The sequence below is a fragment of the Canis lupus genome, chromosome 26, assembly GCF_048164855.1.
Source record: "Canis lupus baileyi chromosome 26, mCanLup2.hap1, whole genome shotgun sequence".
Taxonomy (NCBI): domain Eukaryota; kingdom Metazoa; phylum Chordata; class Mammalia; order Carnivora; family Canidae; genus Canis; species Canis lupus.
This window is the reverse complement of record NC_132863.1, coordinates 14,645,270-14,662,503: the sequence shown is the minus strand read 5'-3', so window position 1 is coordinate 14,662,503 and position 17,234 is coordinate 14,645,270. Positions and strand designations below refer to the sequence as shown.

At 37.6% G+C, this 17,234-nt stretch overlaps 1 protein-coding gene across 1 annotated transcript in view; it reads right to left on the bottom strand.

Annotated features, from left to right (window-relative positions):
* The window catches only part of PAK5 (p21 (RAC1) activated kinase 5), a 287,140-nt gene that overhangs the window by 160,497 nt on the left and 109,409 nt on the right, over positions 1-17,234 (bottom strand). Inside the window, exon 2 of the mRNA XM_072800084.1 lies at positions 3,764-3,909. The gene's annotated coding sequence lies outside the window, so the exon portion shown is untranslated. The remainder of the gene's footprint in view (positions 1-3,763; positions 3,910-17,234) is intronic.

Sequence of the window (17,234 nt, the reverse complement as noted above, 5' to 3'; positions counted from 1 at the left end):
CATTTCCCTATAAAGGTATACTGGCATCACCTTCCAAATAAATCCCACTATCCAGAATTTTTTGTCTCCCTATTTGATTCCAGGGAAATCAACCTAAATCAACTACTAATCTTTCTGTTTTATTTTACCCTTATTACCTCAAAATACAATTACTTTTTCAGGAACCTCGACTCCATTTGAAAGCATAACCTTGTAAAGATCTCTCCAGGTAATCAAAGAGTTGTATCAAGCCCAGTGGATGATGAGACCAAACACAGAATGTTTTATACCACCTTAAGGTTTTCCTGGATATTTCATCAGGGTTCAATTCTCTAAGTACATCAGGATAGGGTTAACTTGCAATTGATCTTGGGTAGTTCTGTGCTTATGCAAAGGGTACCTGGAACCATGGTATTGATTCTTGGCCAAGACTGAAGTGAAATATAATAACCAGTTATTTATAATGTGATGTTGGAAGTCCAAAACTCCCCCCAAAGGTATACTGTGCCAGCCTGTCTATGCTGTTTATTGAAACTGAATGGATTGATGGTTTACACCTGTTTACCTGTTCACAAAGCCTGCTTTTAGCTACCTGAGCTGTAGGGTATAAAATTCTCCTCAGTAAGCTTGATTCTTGGCTCCCCTCAAAGTGTCACACATGTATCTTGGTGGTTCATGATCTAAAGACTAAAGGCATCATGTGTAGTGGAGAAAGGACCCTGAGAGTTGCACCTAGAAGTTTTGGTCCCCACCAATACTTGCTGGGCTTTCTTCCTTCTGCTGTACCCCTCCTTTTGTTTTACTACAGCTTCTATGCCTTGTGGAGTCTCAACAATCTTTTCCATTACCTGACACTGTATAATTGCTGCACTGGGCCTGTTTTCTGATGATCAAGGATTTCTGAGAAGGGTTTAGGGTGGAGAAAGGAAGGGTTTTCACGACCCCAATTTTAAAACCGTTTCAGAAAGTTGTAAGTACCGGAAGGCAGGGCTCTGTACTTTGCTGAAGCTCTCAAAATACTGTTTGCCTGAATTATTACAAAAATTTTTCTGAAGATAGGCTTTGAGGTTAGTCCATGCTCCAAAAGTGGTTGTTGGCTTCTTGGACCTACCTGCCAAGGTCATTGCACAATTCTTCATCCTCTCTTCCCTTCCTGTGGCTTTGCACATGCTCACTCACCACAAGACATGAAGCCCTCACCTCCAGAGAGCATTAGATTCTCTGGCAAACATTGCTTAAAGCCACATATTCTTATCTTCGTGTAACATCAGCTTTACGCTGTATTTTAGTTTCTGCTTCAATGTTCCATCTAGGAGCAATCCAGTAAAGTTCTAGTCTTGAAGTCATGCATGAGTGACTTAAACCACTAGTCCTTAAAAAATGCATTGGTTTCTTTTTTTTTTTTTAATTATTTTTTATTGGTGTTCAATTTACTAACATACAGAATAATCCCCAGTGCCCGTCACCCATTCACTCCCACCCCCCGCCCTCCTCCCCTTCTACCACCCCTAGTTCGTTTCCCAGAGTTAGCAGTCTTTACGTTCTGTCTCCCTTTCTGATATTTCCCACACATTTCTTCTCCCTTCCCTTATATTCCCTTTCACTATTATTTATATTCCCCAAATGAATGAGAACATATAATGTTTGTCCTTCTCCGACTGGCTTACTTCACTCAGCATAATACCCTCCAGTTCCATCTTGAAGGGCACCCGTCACACAGGCAGCCTCTCCTTGATGGGAGTAACAACATTTTCAGAATTCAGGAACCCTGCTAGGAACCAGAGAGAATTTGCACAAGCATTTGGAAGGCTCATGTCTCCAAGTGTTATGAGATAACCTGTCTAGAGAACCTGAGCTTTCAGGGTGTAATTTTTTTTTCACAACTTGACATCAGCCTCCTCTGAGTTTCAGAACCAGGCCACAAACAAACACATCATAAACTCCTCTTTGAAACTGAAAAAAAAAAAAAAAAAGTACCACTTGACAACTATATGTTTAAATACAAATGAGCATACCCTTCATATGGAACTTAGAATTATGTCTGGGGATTCATAAACAATATTGGTGGTCATCTAGTTTAATATAGCTGAAGCAGACCCCAAATATATTTTAAATCTATTTATCCCCAATGCCATGTCCCTAAGCCAATTCATCATCTCTTGCTTAGGTGATGGCACTCTGTTTTCCACTATTACTGAGCCCTTAGCTAAACATAACAGCAAGGCCTTTTAAAACTGTAATATAAACTCACTCCTCTGCTAATAACTCACCAATAACTTCTATCTTCATAGGAGTACAATCCAGACACTTTTCTGCAAAGTCTCTTCAACTTTGTCTATCTCATGCTTCTCCAAATCTAAGCAATGCATACCTGCTTTCTGAGCCTTGAGCATATCTGTCTAGATCCTGGTTCATGGCACATGCAAGGTTTTATCTCAACTGACTCTCTTCCATCATTCAACTCTCAAGCCAAGATTCTCTGAGCAGTCTGCTCTGACACCTCAAATAAAGTAGCCCCTCACTTTGTTACGCTGTTCACTGTGTTTGCCAATGCTATGAACAGCTGTTAATTTCCTAGCTAAGCATTACTTACTGATTTCCTCCAACCAGAATGTCAGTTCCCTCAAGGCCATACCCTTTTCCTTTTCTGTAACTACCACATCCCTAGCATCTAGAACAGTTCACAGACATGTAGAAGCCACTCAGTGAATATATGTTGGATAAATGTACTCTTCTTTTTTACTATGACGTATTTTTGTTTTTTTTTTAATTTTTATTTATTTATGATAGTCACACACACACACACACACACACACACACACACACAGAGAGAGAGAGAGAGAGGCAGAGACATAGGCAGAGGGAGAAGCAGGCTCCATGCACCGGGAGCCCGACGTGGGATTCGACCCCGGGTCTCCAGGATCGCGCCCTGGGCCAAAGACAGGCACCAAACCGCTGCGCCACCCAGGGGTCCCTAGTTTTTTTTTTTTTTTTTTTTTTTTTAAGATTACTTATTTGAAAGTGCACAAGAGTGAGTGAACACAAGCATGAGCAGAGGGGGGATAGGGGCAGAAGCAGAGGGAGAAGTAGACTCCCCACTGAGCAGGGAGCCCAATGTGGGGCTCAATCCTAGGACCCCAGGATCATGACCGAGCCAAAGGCAGGTGCTTAACCAACTGAGCCACCCAGGCACTCCTACATATTTTTTATTGAGATACACTTGATATGTATCATTAGTCTCTGGTATACAACAGGATCTGGTATTTGTATCTATTGCAAAATGACCGCCACAAGGAGTCTACTTAATATCCATCACCTCACATAGTTATAAATGTTTTTCTTGTGATGAGAACTTTTAAGATCTACTCTCTTAGCAACTTTCCAGTACACAATACAGTATTGTTAACTATGGTCACCTTGCCACACAGTACATCCCCATGACTTATTTTATAACTGGAAGTTTGTATCTTTTGACTACCATCATTCCATTGATTCCCCATCCTCTCTCCACCTCTAGCAACCAGCAATGTGTTTTATGTAACTTTTAGCTCAGATTTAAACAAAATCTGTAACTGATTCCACATGTAAATCAGATCATACCATATTGGTCTTTCTCCATGTGACTTATTTTACTTAGCACAATGCTCTCAAGGTCTATCTATGTTGTCTCGAATGACAAGACTTCCCTTTTTGTGGCTGAATAGCATTCCACTGTGCATATGTGTGTACATGACTTAAAACAAAATTTAAAAGAGCAAAACTGTAACATAATTCATTCTCTTACCTTTTTTTGATGGCTATGGATGAATCAGACTCCAGAGGAGTTTGGCTATTTCTGTTCTGCAACTTTATGTTGGAGTTCTTCAGTGTTCATTTTTCTTCAGTGTTCATTTTGGCAAGAGGTGGAAGCATTTTTGCCACAGTATATTTCTGTAACAACATGGTATCAACATGCGTCAGAAACCCACCAACATTATGCTCCATTTAAAAATAAACCTCATTTATTTCACATTTCTGTACATGCCGCACATCCTTTCTCTACTGTTTCATTTTCTCAGGCATTCAGCTACTGACCTGTGATTCCCTGGGCTCCCCTCCCCCACCCAATCAGTGTTAGGCTTCCCTTAGCACCTTGCCTGCATCTGTCATAGCAATTTCTCACACTGGTCCACTGTGAGTCCAGCTCTTCAACAAGTAGTGAGCTCTATGGAAGCAGGAACTGTACCCTTGGTCTCTGACTCTCTGGGGCTGAGGCCACTCTCTAGCAATTGCATGTTTCATAGAGCTGATTCTCATTATTTGCAGTAGTCATGTTATATACAGTAGCCGCAAACACCAAATTAGCGAATGCTGAACCCATTGCTCCTACAAGAAATCTAGAATTCTGCAAGTCTCTGACCTCAAAACATGCTCATCAATCAACACAGAAGATTGTTTTATAGTTTTATGACACATTTAATGTATATAGTTGATTCATTAACATTCAAGTTAGCCAACAGCACCAGAACTTACACCTGAATGAAAATTGCCAGAGACCATGTATTTTTTCCATGAGGCACATCATACCGAGGAATACTAGACAGCACTTCAGTACTCCGCTGGGAGGTCATTTCAAACAGCGGAACCACAAGCAAGGGCATAGAAATAGAAAAATACACGAGATGGTAGATTTGCAAATATAAAACCCATGAATAATAAAGATTGGCTATATATACACTGGCTGATTCAAAGTTATATACGGATCTGTAAGTTTCTAGCCTTGCTTATGGTCCAGCGCAGCACTGTCATTTAAATGAGTAAATAATAGATACTACTGATAGGGTACAAAGAGACTAAACATAGATTTCATATGCTTCATAAAAGATCCAAAAATTGAAAGCAGTTATTCTCTTCCAGCCTATTAAAAGGACAAATCCCAGGTCCTAGTTCTTTTCTTCTTCCTGATATTAATCACCACTCATCCAATTTTCAGACAAGTCCAAAGAAAACGTCCCTGAAAATAATTATAGGTTGACAGTCTACTTTATCCATTATGGGACAACCCAAACTGTTTCCAGAAGACGGCTCCATTTTTCTCCTTGAATAATAAGAAATACCTGCTTTTATTTCATTATATGCATCAGTTAACTGTAGGTACACAATGTACATACTCAGTATACTTGTATTTTCTGTAAAAATGCCAGTATTCTGTGACATAAAAAATGGAGGTATCACACTTTAAGTTTCGACCTTCCTGTGCATTCAAAAAATGCTTAAGACTTCCTTAGGAACAGGGATTTATGTTCAAAAGCTGTTGCAAGGATTTTTCCCATTAAGTTTACTTCTTAATATTAAAAACTGATTAAATTTAAACTTGATTTATTTGTAGTTCATGGAAAGTAATTTGCTTGTAAAATCATCTTCTTAAAAGCTTGCCCTATGTTTTAAACTACCATTGCTAAGATCAGAACTTGCTAAAAATAAATGTCTTGCATAGATAAAGGGAAATCCTAGATGATTCTGAAAGCTCAGTTGTTGAATGCTTCTCTTGTTTTAACAGGCTTTTAATTTAGTCTAAAATCAACTAAAACATAAGTAGACAAAACTTCCTTTTACAGTCTTGTGATAGTCTCTTCATATATTTCAGAGTAACAGAAGATAAGCCACCTTGTCAGCAAATGCAATTTCAAGACTGACATAGCCATATGGGTCTCTTACATAACAATAATTCAATATATTTTACAACAAAAAGACCTTGATCCAGAAAAGTAAAACAAAATAAATGCATCTTATTTTTATACTTTATTAGTACCATTACATTATGTGTTCTCTATACTTAACCAGTATTTTGGTTTTACAATTTAAGTTTATTTTGTAATTAGCATTATTTTTATTTTTCTATTTATATAACAAATAACCAAATTAATAAAAAAACATAAGATGCCAGAAATTTTTTTTAAAGATTTTATTTATTTATTTGACAGAGAGAATGAGACTGACCACAAGCAGGAGGAGTGGCAAGCAGACAGAGGACGAAGCAGGCTCCCAAGAGCAGGGAGCCCAACTTGGGCTCAATCCCAGGACCCTGATATCATGACCTGAGCCGAAGGCAGACTCTTAGCCAGCTGAGCCACCCAGGTGCCCAGATGCCATAAATTTAATATATGCGCTGATCATCACTAAAATTCTCCTCAAATTTCTTTTTCTTTACACATGCTAAGAAATCTTTATCTATTTATCTCTATACAGCCATAATTGCCACTATTGACCTAGAAAAAGCAATCTGAATGCTCAGTAGACTATGTTAAGATAACAGCGACAATACTCTGAACCTGCTGATAATTTACATCCTAACATGAGGTACTGATGCCAATTAAATTTAATATTTCTGAACTTCAAGAAGAAGGGGGTTAACCTTGGAACCAACAGAGTTGGCTTCAGCTTGTACTAGCTGCACAGTTTGGGCCAATTCATCATTCATCAGGTTTATTTATGCATCTGAAAAAATGGAGATGGATGCAGTTTTCTGTAACACAAAGGGATCCTCAAGATAAAGTGAAAATGTCCTATGTAAAGTACCTGGCCAATAGTGAATAGTAAATAATGCTAATTCTGGTTTTTGTTAAGTACAAAACCAACCCAAGCAGCATTTCAGTCAACAGAATTTAGCTGTTAAAACCAAATATCAGTGACCTGCCACCAGTTTTGTAAAAAAAAAAAAAAAAAAAAAAAAAAAAAAGTTATAGTTTACCCACACTTTTTCTTTTTTTTTTTAAATTTATTTTTTATTGGTGTTCAATTTACTAACATACAGAATAACACCCAGTGCCCGTCACCCATTCACTCCCACCCCCCGCCCTCCTCCCCTTCTACCACCCCTAGTTCGTTTCCCAGAGTTAGCAGTCTTTACGTTCTGTCTCCCTTTCTGATATTTCCCACACATTTCTTCTCCCTTCCCTTATATTCCCTTTCACTATTATTTATATTCCCCAAATGAATGAGAACATATAATGTTTGTCCTTCACCGACTGACTTACTTCACTCAGCATAATACCCTCCAGTTCCATCCACGTTGAAGCAAATGGTGGGTATTTGTCATTTCTAATAGCTGAGTAATATTCCATTGTATACATAAACCATACAGTCTTATTACAGTCTTACATACAGTTTTCTCCATACAGTCTTATTTTCTCTTACCCAAATGCCTCAGAGTTGTTGGAAGACTTTGACCTGATGCTATTTAGCATCTTTCATGATTTCATAATCCATTAGACTTCATTTGCTCAGAACTCACTATTAATGAGAAATTCTCTTAGAGAAAAAAAAGTCTTTTTTTTTTTTTTTTAACATAATAGCACAGACCACATATGAAACCTGCCACTCACATGTTCAAATTTCTGGGTACAAGGAGAAGTAGATAAAAGAATGAATAATGGAACAAACATTCTATGGGGTTCATTTCATCCTGGATCTAAACTACCTGAAATGATCTGCATAAGTGCTCTTATTCTTGAATGAGAGGAGAAAACAAGGTACAAGAAGTATTTGTACTAATATAGTTGATGGCAAATCTTCTGTTTTATATAAAATAGAATTTTAGAGGTTTTTTTGTTTGTTTGTTTGTTTTTTAGTAATTGGCAGGTAAGCCAAAAGTATACCCGTTCTCTGAGTCAGGTGCCATTTGAATGAAGTTTTTTTTGTTTGATCTCATGGTCAAGAAGCTCAATATGAAGGGGCCATATTAAATCTATGAATCTATGAAAATGAAATATACAAAATGGCATAGAATTATGGGTGAAAAACTTGGTTATGCTTCTTTGGGTCCATCTCTATTTTTATAACAGACACACATTTAGAGATGCTTATTTTGCTGATAAGAAAAAGTGTGGGTAAATACCCACCATTTGCTTCAACGTGGATGGAACTGGAGGGTATTATGCTGAGTGAAGTAAGTCAGTCGGAGAAGGACAAACATTATATGTTCTCATTCATTTGGGGAATATAAATAATAGTGAAAGGGAATATAAGGGAAGGGAGAAGAAATGTGTGGGAAATATCAGAAAGGGAGACAGAACGTAAAGACTGCTAACTCTGGGAAACGAACTAGGGGTGGTAGAAGGGGAGGAGGGCGGGGGGTGGGAGTGAATGGGTGACGGGCACTGGGTGTTATTCTGTATGTTAGTAAATTGAACACCAATAAAAAATAAATTAAAAAAAAAAAGACTGTATGGAGAAAACCCATAATTTATTTCTTAACCTATTTTTTTTTAACTAGGATAGAATCTTTCTAAAATCAAATTAATATGGACTATCCTTGAAAATATATCTTCATCACTGTGCCATTTTAAAATAGCTTTTTCTTTGTGTATACTTTATAATGTGGATAATTCTATACTTTCAACTAGATGTAGCACTCCTCATCTAATAGGAAAACCCTAGATACACAAAATGGTTTCATTACCAGGTTTGACAGTGTAAAAGCCAAGCAGAAAACAAGCTGGCAGAGACAGTTTAATATAAACCTCCTCTGAGGACTTGCAAACAACATCACATTTGTTTTCTGCTACTCATCTGCCCCTCTGTGATCTCTGTGTCTCTATATAATAAAATATTTATAGCCAGAGCTCAGCATCCCTTCCTCTTTCTTCACTGTTGGAATAAGGGGTGTTCTGCTCCTTGGGAGCGAACAAATAGCAACCCAATAAATTTGAATACATAACTTTGGGGGGAGAAGAAAGCCTCATCCACTGAAAAACAGATTTTCTTTCATTCAAGGCAAGGTAACTGTGACATATGGGACTGCATTTTTTTTTTCAGTAATTATTTATGCATTTGACAAGTGCATGGAATCCCCTCTAGGGAAACTTCTAGGGAGCCTACAGAACTATTTGCTCTCTTTGGATTTCCTCTAATATGGATTGAGCACTATTTTGTTTTTCTTTTCAGGGAATAATGAAGCCTAATTTTCTAAAACTAATCTCATCCTTTCCTACAGCAAAGTATCTTGATTGAATGTCTGGCCTGTATCTGTAAAACACTTCCCCTGAGACAATGGAAGGACTGAGCTGTTCAGGACTGAACTGTAGTAGTATTCTCATGTTAATGTTTCTCTCATCTGCAAGAGCAGTTTCTATGTTGGCTTTTATTTGAGGCGTAACTATTTATTTATGCTAACAACCAAGTAAACAATTAAGTTTGGATATATTGGTTTTCTAGTTGAATAGAAAAGGCACTTTGAATTTTTATTTGCAAGATGCCCCAAGTTCTTTCTAGCTCCAATGGTGACCACTTGCTTTTCAAACTTGATTGACTAAATCATCTGATATCTGGGATTCCTCATCTCACACTCCTGGTAATGACACACACAATTACACAGCTTTCAGAGGGTTAAATGAGAAGATACACGTGTAAGACCTTTAGATACTCAGAAGTGCTATACAACATTAGAAGAGTTATTTTAATTCCTAGGTGTCTGAGTTATATAAACATTAATCTGATACAGAAAACAGGATAACAGCTCAAAACTTGATGATAACGGAATTATGAGGATTCTCTAGCTTCCACTTCAATGGATCCAAACTGTCCAAGATGATCCTGCTGAGCTAAGATTTCCTAAGCAAGATGATGACATGGGGAAAGAGTGGGAAGAGAGAGATACAGAAAGAAGGGGCCACCAAGGAACCCCAGTCTATAACCACCTCCCTGTCTAAAGCTGGGGTTCTTAACTGGGGGGTCTTCACTTCAAGTCCCTGGGATCACTTAGATAGGTTTTAAAGGTTCCATGAATTTGGATGAGAAAGAAATTACCTATTTTCATTAGCCTTTAACAGGCAACAAAACTCAGGAATATCCTAAGGAGCTGTGATTGAAACACATAAGCCTTTCGTATCACGTAATTGCTGCAAACACCTTGAAACATCACTTGCACTCATCACTACCACAAATATACGGTAGTTATTAGGTCTGCCATTAGACATTATATTTCTAAATCAAGTAACACAGATCACCGTAACACATTTATTTGATGTTCTGGTAACTTTATGTCAACATAATTAGCTTCCTTTATACCCTAGGTATTTTACTTTATGCATTTTATTTTTTTTTAAATTTTATTTATTTATTTATGATAGTCACACAGTGAGAGAGAGAGAGGCAGAGACATAGGCAGAGGGAGAAGCAGGCTCCATGCACTGGGAGCCCGATGTGGGATTCGATCCCGGGTCTCCAGGATCACGCCCTGGGCCAAAGGCAGGCGCCAAACCGCTGCGCCACCCAGGGATCCCTACTTTATGCATTTTAAAACAGTATATTGTCATCGTGGTCACCTTGTGATTCCACTCCTAGGTATCTACCTATCTACCCAAAAGAAGTGAAAACCAACACTCAAATATTCTGGTACAGGGATGTTTATAGCAACATTATTTACAGGAGCTGAAAGGTAGAAACAATACAAATATCCATCAACAAATGAATGGATAAATAGAATATGGCATTTTTATACAACAGAGTATAATTCAGGCATAAAAAAGAATGAAGTATGCTCCATGCTATAGTGTGGATGAACCTCAAACACACGCAAGTGAAAGAAGCCAGACACAGTCACATGTGGTATGACTCTACACATACGAAATATCCAAAATAGGTAAATCCACATAAAGAGAAAGCAGATGGATGCTAACTAGGGACTTGGGGGTCACGGTTATGAAGAGAACAGAGTACAGGGTTTTATTTTCAAATGGTGGAAATATTTTGGAGCTAGATGGATGTGGCAGTTGTATAACTTTACATATATTAAATGCCAGTAACTTGTCTACTTTAAAATGGTTAACTTTATGTCATGTGAATTTCATTTTGACAAGTAAAATCAAACACGATGTTAAAAACTGGCTTCCAGTCTTCCTGAGACAGCCAAAGAAGTCAACTTTCAGCTATAGTTGATAATTTTGTATCACTGGTTAATTTTTAGATTGGGAAAACTTAACATTATACATCTATTGAACTGTGCATAATTGTCCCATTTTTTGTTACCTGTATGACTTTATACAGGGTTGGCATAAATTATTGCACATTGTTCAAAAGGGAACTAGCAGATCACATCAGCATTGTTGTCAATTCCTTGAAAGTGGTAACTGTAGATGGGTAACTTTTGCCATAAAACTAAATGCCTTCTTAAATCAGACCTTTTGGTCAAGGACTTTGACTCTGGAATATAGGTAGGGAGATATTAAATGTAAAATACAGCAACATAAATCTGAATATTCAGAGTCTTTGTCTAGATTCTGAAATTATCTAATGATAATCTGCAAGTAATGAAACATTGCTCATAATAGGTCTCTGCCATTTATTTCATTTGTATATTTTCCATATTGAAAACATTTCCAAATATTTGATTTTAATTTGTTGTAGAACTCGAACCTACAAAGCTATGTATATTGCCACTGTTTAAATTCCTGTGATTCAGAACTCTTAAATTTTTTTTTATGTTTTATAAAATCAAGCTTTAAATGATGACAAAATAAAGTTAAATATGTATGTTTAAAAAAAAAAAAAAGCCTCCTCTTCCTTTGGCCCTGCTGAAGATACCGACCTTATTCCATAGTTACGCAAATTTTCCTAGCATACCAGAGCACCCCAAGGTCTGAAGTTAAAACTAGCAGGAAGTAAGGATACAGCCAATGAACATTAAGCTTGCTATTAAACAATTCATATTTACCTCTACATTTTTTAAAAGATTGTATTGATTTATTTGAGAGAGAATGAGAGAGAACATAAGTGGTGTGGGAGGAGCAGAGGGAGAGGGAGAAGCAGACTCCCTGCTGAGTACGGAGCCCCATACAGGGCTTGATACCAGGACCCTGGGATCATGACCTGAGCCAAGGGCAGACACTTAACTGACTGAGGCACCCTGGTGCCCCTATATTTTTCATATACTCTTACAGATATATTCCAGAAAAGAGAGAATGTGATCAAAAACTTTCCAGGTAAAGGTGGCTATTAGCTATTATAACAAACTACACATTTTAAATGGCCAGAAGTAGCAGACATTGCTTTGTTAACAGTAAAGTTTCCCCATGCTATCTATCAGTTCTCCCACGTACTATTTTAGGAATATCTTCATGTTAGGTGTAACGCTCCTAGAGCTTTATTCCACATCCTTTGTTATTTTTTTTTCATTCAACAAATACACATTATAATATCCACTAGTAACACGTTATGGAGAAAGAAAAAAAGTTGAGCAGGAATGAGAATGACAGAAAGTTACTAGAAAAGGAGATCAAGAAAGAACTCCCAAGAGGTGACATTGGAACAGAAACTTGAATAAGGTGAGTTTGATACTCATCAATATTCCTTTGAGTAACAGACAGTGAGATCAATAGTATTCCATGCTAGGGAGATAGCATATGCAAATGTCCTGAGGTCATGAATGTTCATGGAACAACACTGAAGGTCCATGTGGCTACAGTGGAGCCAGTGAGGAAAGAATGGTATAAAAATAAGGCAAGAGCAAGTAGCCATTAACCAGACTGTGGATGCCTAATAGGCCATAGTTAAGATTTTGCATTTTATTGTAAATCTGATGGATAAACCATTGAAGAGCTTTGAGCAGAAGATGGCATGATCTAATTTACATTCTAAAACTATTCATAGATGTAGTGGAAACACAACACAAGGGCAAAGTTGAAATATTAATTAAGGGGCTATTTAGGTAGTACAGGCAAAAAATGATAGGAGAGACATGGAAAAGTAATCTGATTTTAGATACATTTTGAAACTACAGATGACCCATTGATGAGCTGGCTATAGTGCCAGAAAAGGTACTTCAGCCTGAGCCAGGTGGACAGGAGTGCCACTTACTAAGCTGGGAGGCATTTGGAGAGGAGATTTAAATGGTGCTGTTGTTCATTTGAATTATTATGACAAAATATCACAGCCTGGATGGCTTATATACAACAGAAATTTATTTCTCACAGTTATACAAGCTAGAAGTCTGAGATCAGGATGGCAGCATGGCTGGGTGATGATGCTTTTCTGGGTTGCATTTTCACATGGTAGAAGGGGCGAGGAGCTCTGTAAAATCTCTTGTATCTAACTAATCCCATTCATGAGGGCTTTACCCTCACAACCTAATGGCCTCCCCAAAGCCCTACACATTTCAACACATGCTTTGTGTAGAGGACATCAACATTCAGACTACAGCCATGTGTTGGTCAAGAAAATCAAGGGTTTAGTTTGACAGATAAAAGATTTCATTGCAAAAGATGGCCCAAATTCTTTGTCATTCACTGTATCCATGCTTTTCACCAAGTAACATTTTAGGTCCCTCCCTCTCTCACTGGTTTGGCTATGTGACTTGATTTGGCCAATGGGATATTAGCAGCCTTCTTGTATTTTCAATGACTTGTGCATTCTGACTTTTCTTGCGTGTCTTCCATTACCATGCAAACATGTCCAGGATAGCTAGATGCAGAAAGGAGACATAAGGAGAGAAACAGCATGGCCTTGATCACCCCAGCCAAAGCCATCCTAGATGAGTTAACAGATACCTGACAAACATATCCAAGTCCAGCTGACTACTAATAGAGCCATGGTCAACCTATAGTTGACCCAAGATGTATAAGCAACCAAGCTCAGATCAACTGAACCTTGCAGAGTTGTGAACCTAATGGACATGTAAATAACTGTGGCTGGTTGTCATACAGCATTTTCATGACAATATATGGATGACACAGGATGTTCCTCCTTTACCCAAATATGAGAAATACACTTCATCCCAGCCCATCCAAAGAGCCTGTGGGTGTTAGATCCTGTTCTTATATTCTAAACTGCTTGTGTGTTACAAATAGAATGCGGTAGGAAATTAGTAACAAAAACTGAATCATAAATAATGAACAAACCATAAAATCCAGACTCCCTCACTTGTACAGGCCCATCCCAAGAAAGGCCCAGCCTGAGTGACTGAAATTAGGTTTTTAAAAATTTATTGGTTAGGAAAGTTTATTAAGTTTTTAAATATGGAGTATATTTTAAGGATTATTGTTAAATTCAAGATATTTCTCTCAAGTGTAAGATTTTAGTGCACTTTAGGATTTCTCTGGATAGCCAACATTCAACTACTAATTTGTCATCAATACCCTTGTTGACTTGGCTTTTAGTAACTTTCCTGCACAATAAGGAACAGAGACAAATGTATCATGAAACTAAAGGCTCAAGGCCATTCACTTGTTTATGGACATCAAGACCCTGAAACGGACTTTAGCAATATGTTCACATGGTCATATTTTCACAAAACATACAAAAGTAATATATTTTAACAGTAGCTAGTTAAGACAGCTGTCTCTTTACATTTCAACTTCCTACATCACACTTTTCTATGTGTTGCGGTGGTGATGGTTATTTTGGGGTTCTAGCTAAGGGGGATCTTAAGCTGAGGATGCATTTGGTTTGTAATTAGTGGGCTATATTCATGAGTTTTGCAGTAAATTTCCATTAAAGTTCAGTTTTTGTTGGCCATCTCAATGCACCAATGGCTTTCAGGAATTCTGCAACACGTCCATGTACCACCTGACCCAGCATCACATCACAGAGACGCAGGACTTGAAAGCACATTGTAGCGTAAGTGTGCTGTACAGTTCTGGATGTGCATGGAGGAAACTTGCCTTTTAGAAAGCTTTTTAAGCTCTGCAACATGGGTACAACACTTCATACACTAAAATGTACTTTCAAAGATTCACCAAATTTTTGTTTAGAAAGTTGATAAGGTTTGAACATACCATCTAACTGCAATCTGGTACGTTGCTTTCAAGGTATCATTAAAACAAGTGGAATGTTAACACTCCCTGCTTCAGTTGTATAAGAAAGGTAGCTTTTTATGTCATCTTTATATTTATTAAAGAATGGAGGAAAACTAAGGAAAAAATTAAAAGAATATGAGACAAACAATTGAACTAAGTCAACAAAAATCATTCTGACATTGAAGAAGCCTCTGGTACTAAAAAATTTTCAGACTTTGGTTCTTGTTTGATAATTCAATAAAGAAGGATCAATCATGTGAATACTGGAAAAACACTGAAATTCTTCCTGATTTTACACAAATGAAGATTATAAAGAGAAGATAAAACCTATCACAGTCATAACAAGGAAGACATAGTTGAGTAAGTGGCGATGCAGTTCATCAAAGGGTATTTAAGATTAGTATTGCACAAGCAAACTTCAAAGACATTGGAATCTTAGGCCTTCTGTATTAAAAAATGTGATAAATATTTTCCAAAGTTTGATAATTTCAAATAAAGTTTCCATGTTATTACTGAGAAGCCATATGCTAGAATACACTTTTCTAAAGTGTATTTATGTAAAATAAATCTCAGATATCTTAACAGAAGGGCTGCATTATGTTTCTATTTGTACTACAAAAAGATATTTCAAAAATTTTTATATGTATTTATTTTTTGAAGAATTTATCTATTTATTTGAGAGAAAGAAAGCACAAGGTGGGGGGTGGGACAGAGGAAGAGGACAAGCAGATTCCCCTCTGAGCAGGAAGCCCAACATGAGGCTCCATCTCAGGACCCTGGGATCATGATCTGAGCTAAAGGCAGACAGTTAACCAACTGAGCTACCCAGGCACCCCTCAAAATATTTTTTATATTTAAAGGTAAAGAGATAAAGCATTTCAGCCAAAATGTACATGGCTCATGGTATTACAGAGGTGGAATAAGCAGTCTACTAAAAAAATATATATTGTGTGATGTTTCCATTGTTAGCTTTTTAGCTTTGCAATTTGTTGTGGATTATTTCCACTTAATTTTGTATCCACTGGCACTCCTTCTAAAACTCATGGATCTTTAGATTTACAGGTCTTGTATGCTGGGCCATTGGCTACTTTTCCTTAATATGATTGCTCGAAGCTTAAATTTAAAAAGTTAACTAAAATGTATACAAAGCAGGATTATCAGTTCAATCAAATTATAAATGTCACAGTTAAAAAGCAGTAACCTTGGTGACCTTGTCTGTGTTTGTAATGGCTATACACAGCAATTTCACTTCTGGAATTCATCTTCAGCTGAGTAGTGTGTGTCAATATTGAAATCCTGATAAAGGTAACTGATTCTAAGTGAAATTGAAATTAATCAAATGCATGACAAAGTGGAATACAGAAATTTTTTTAAGCAAAGAAAAATATGAATAGAACTTTGATTATTCGACTGAAAGAAAAAAACGCATAAGGATTTTTGATCATTTGGTTAAGGTGGTATCTGCCATGTAGTAAAAGGTTACTATTTCTCCCCCTCTATAACCAGTAAATACCTTGGGCAGATAGATACTTTGTGACTGGGCTCCAGTTTGAGAAGGGTCCCCGCCTGGCCCTACTCCCAAAGTGCAATATGGCACCCAGTCTTTCCAGCCTGCCACCACCCCACCCCTGCTGCGCTGTGACCTGCGTGTTTGTGCAGATGTGTCTCACCTTGGCCTGCTCTAGTCCTGACACCCTCCCCACACAGGCCCCCTGGGGACAGGGAGCTCAGAGCAATGACCATACCCCCAGGCCCTGCCCAGGAGGGGCCCCTCCCCACCAGCTCTCCACAATCCCCACTAGCCACCTCCAGAGAGTTAACTACAAAAATAAAAGAACGGAAAGGAGTGTGGGGGAAAAAAAAAAAAAAAAAAAAGACACACACACACAAAAAAACCCTGTTCTCCACAAACTTCAGCCCATTAACTTTAGCATCTGTCAGTGGATTGTATCTGCCACAATGATTACTGGGGTATTTGCCTAATGGTAATGTTCTTTCTTCTCTTACATTGGAATTTATTTAATTCCATTTATTTCATTGGAATTCTTCCCTAAAGGAGAACTGACCCTTCATTCTATTCAATTATTTATTTATATCCACACGTCCTTGGGGATTTTTTTCTCTATGGGTTATAATTCAAAACTCTCATTATATATTTGGATGCTCAAATTATCCCAGTTTTGTCCATTTTGAACGCTATCAGGTTGGTTCATGTGGCCTGTGGACATGCTCTTGTTCTTTTGAGAGTGTTACTTTTTAACAACACAAATATTTTGGACAGTACTCCTATTTTCCCTGCCCCAGGCATGGGATCAATTACTTTTGCAAAGAGCCCTGGTTTCTTTTATTGTTAAACCGTGTTAAGAAATCAAGATCTGAATGCTAGGTATGCTTTTTTTTGCTAAGAGGTCATTGACTTTAGGCTCTCTCTGTGGACAGAGCTAGGAAATGCATGTATGCATACTAACCCATGCATATACACAC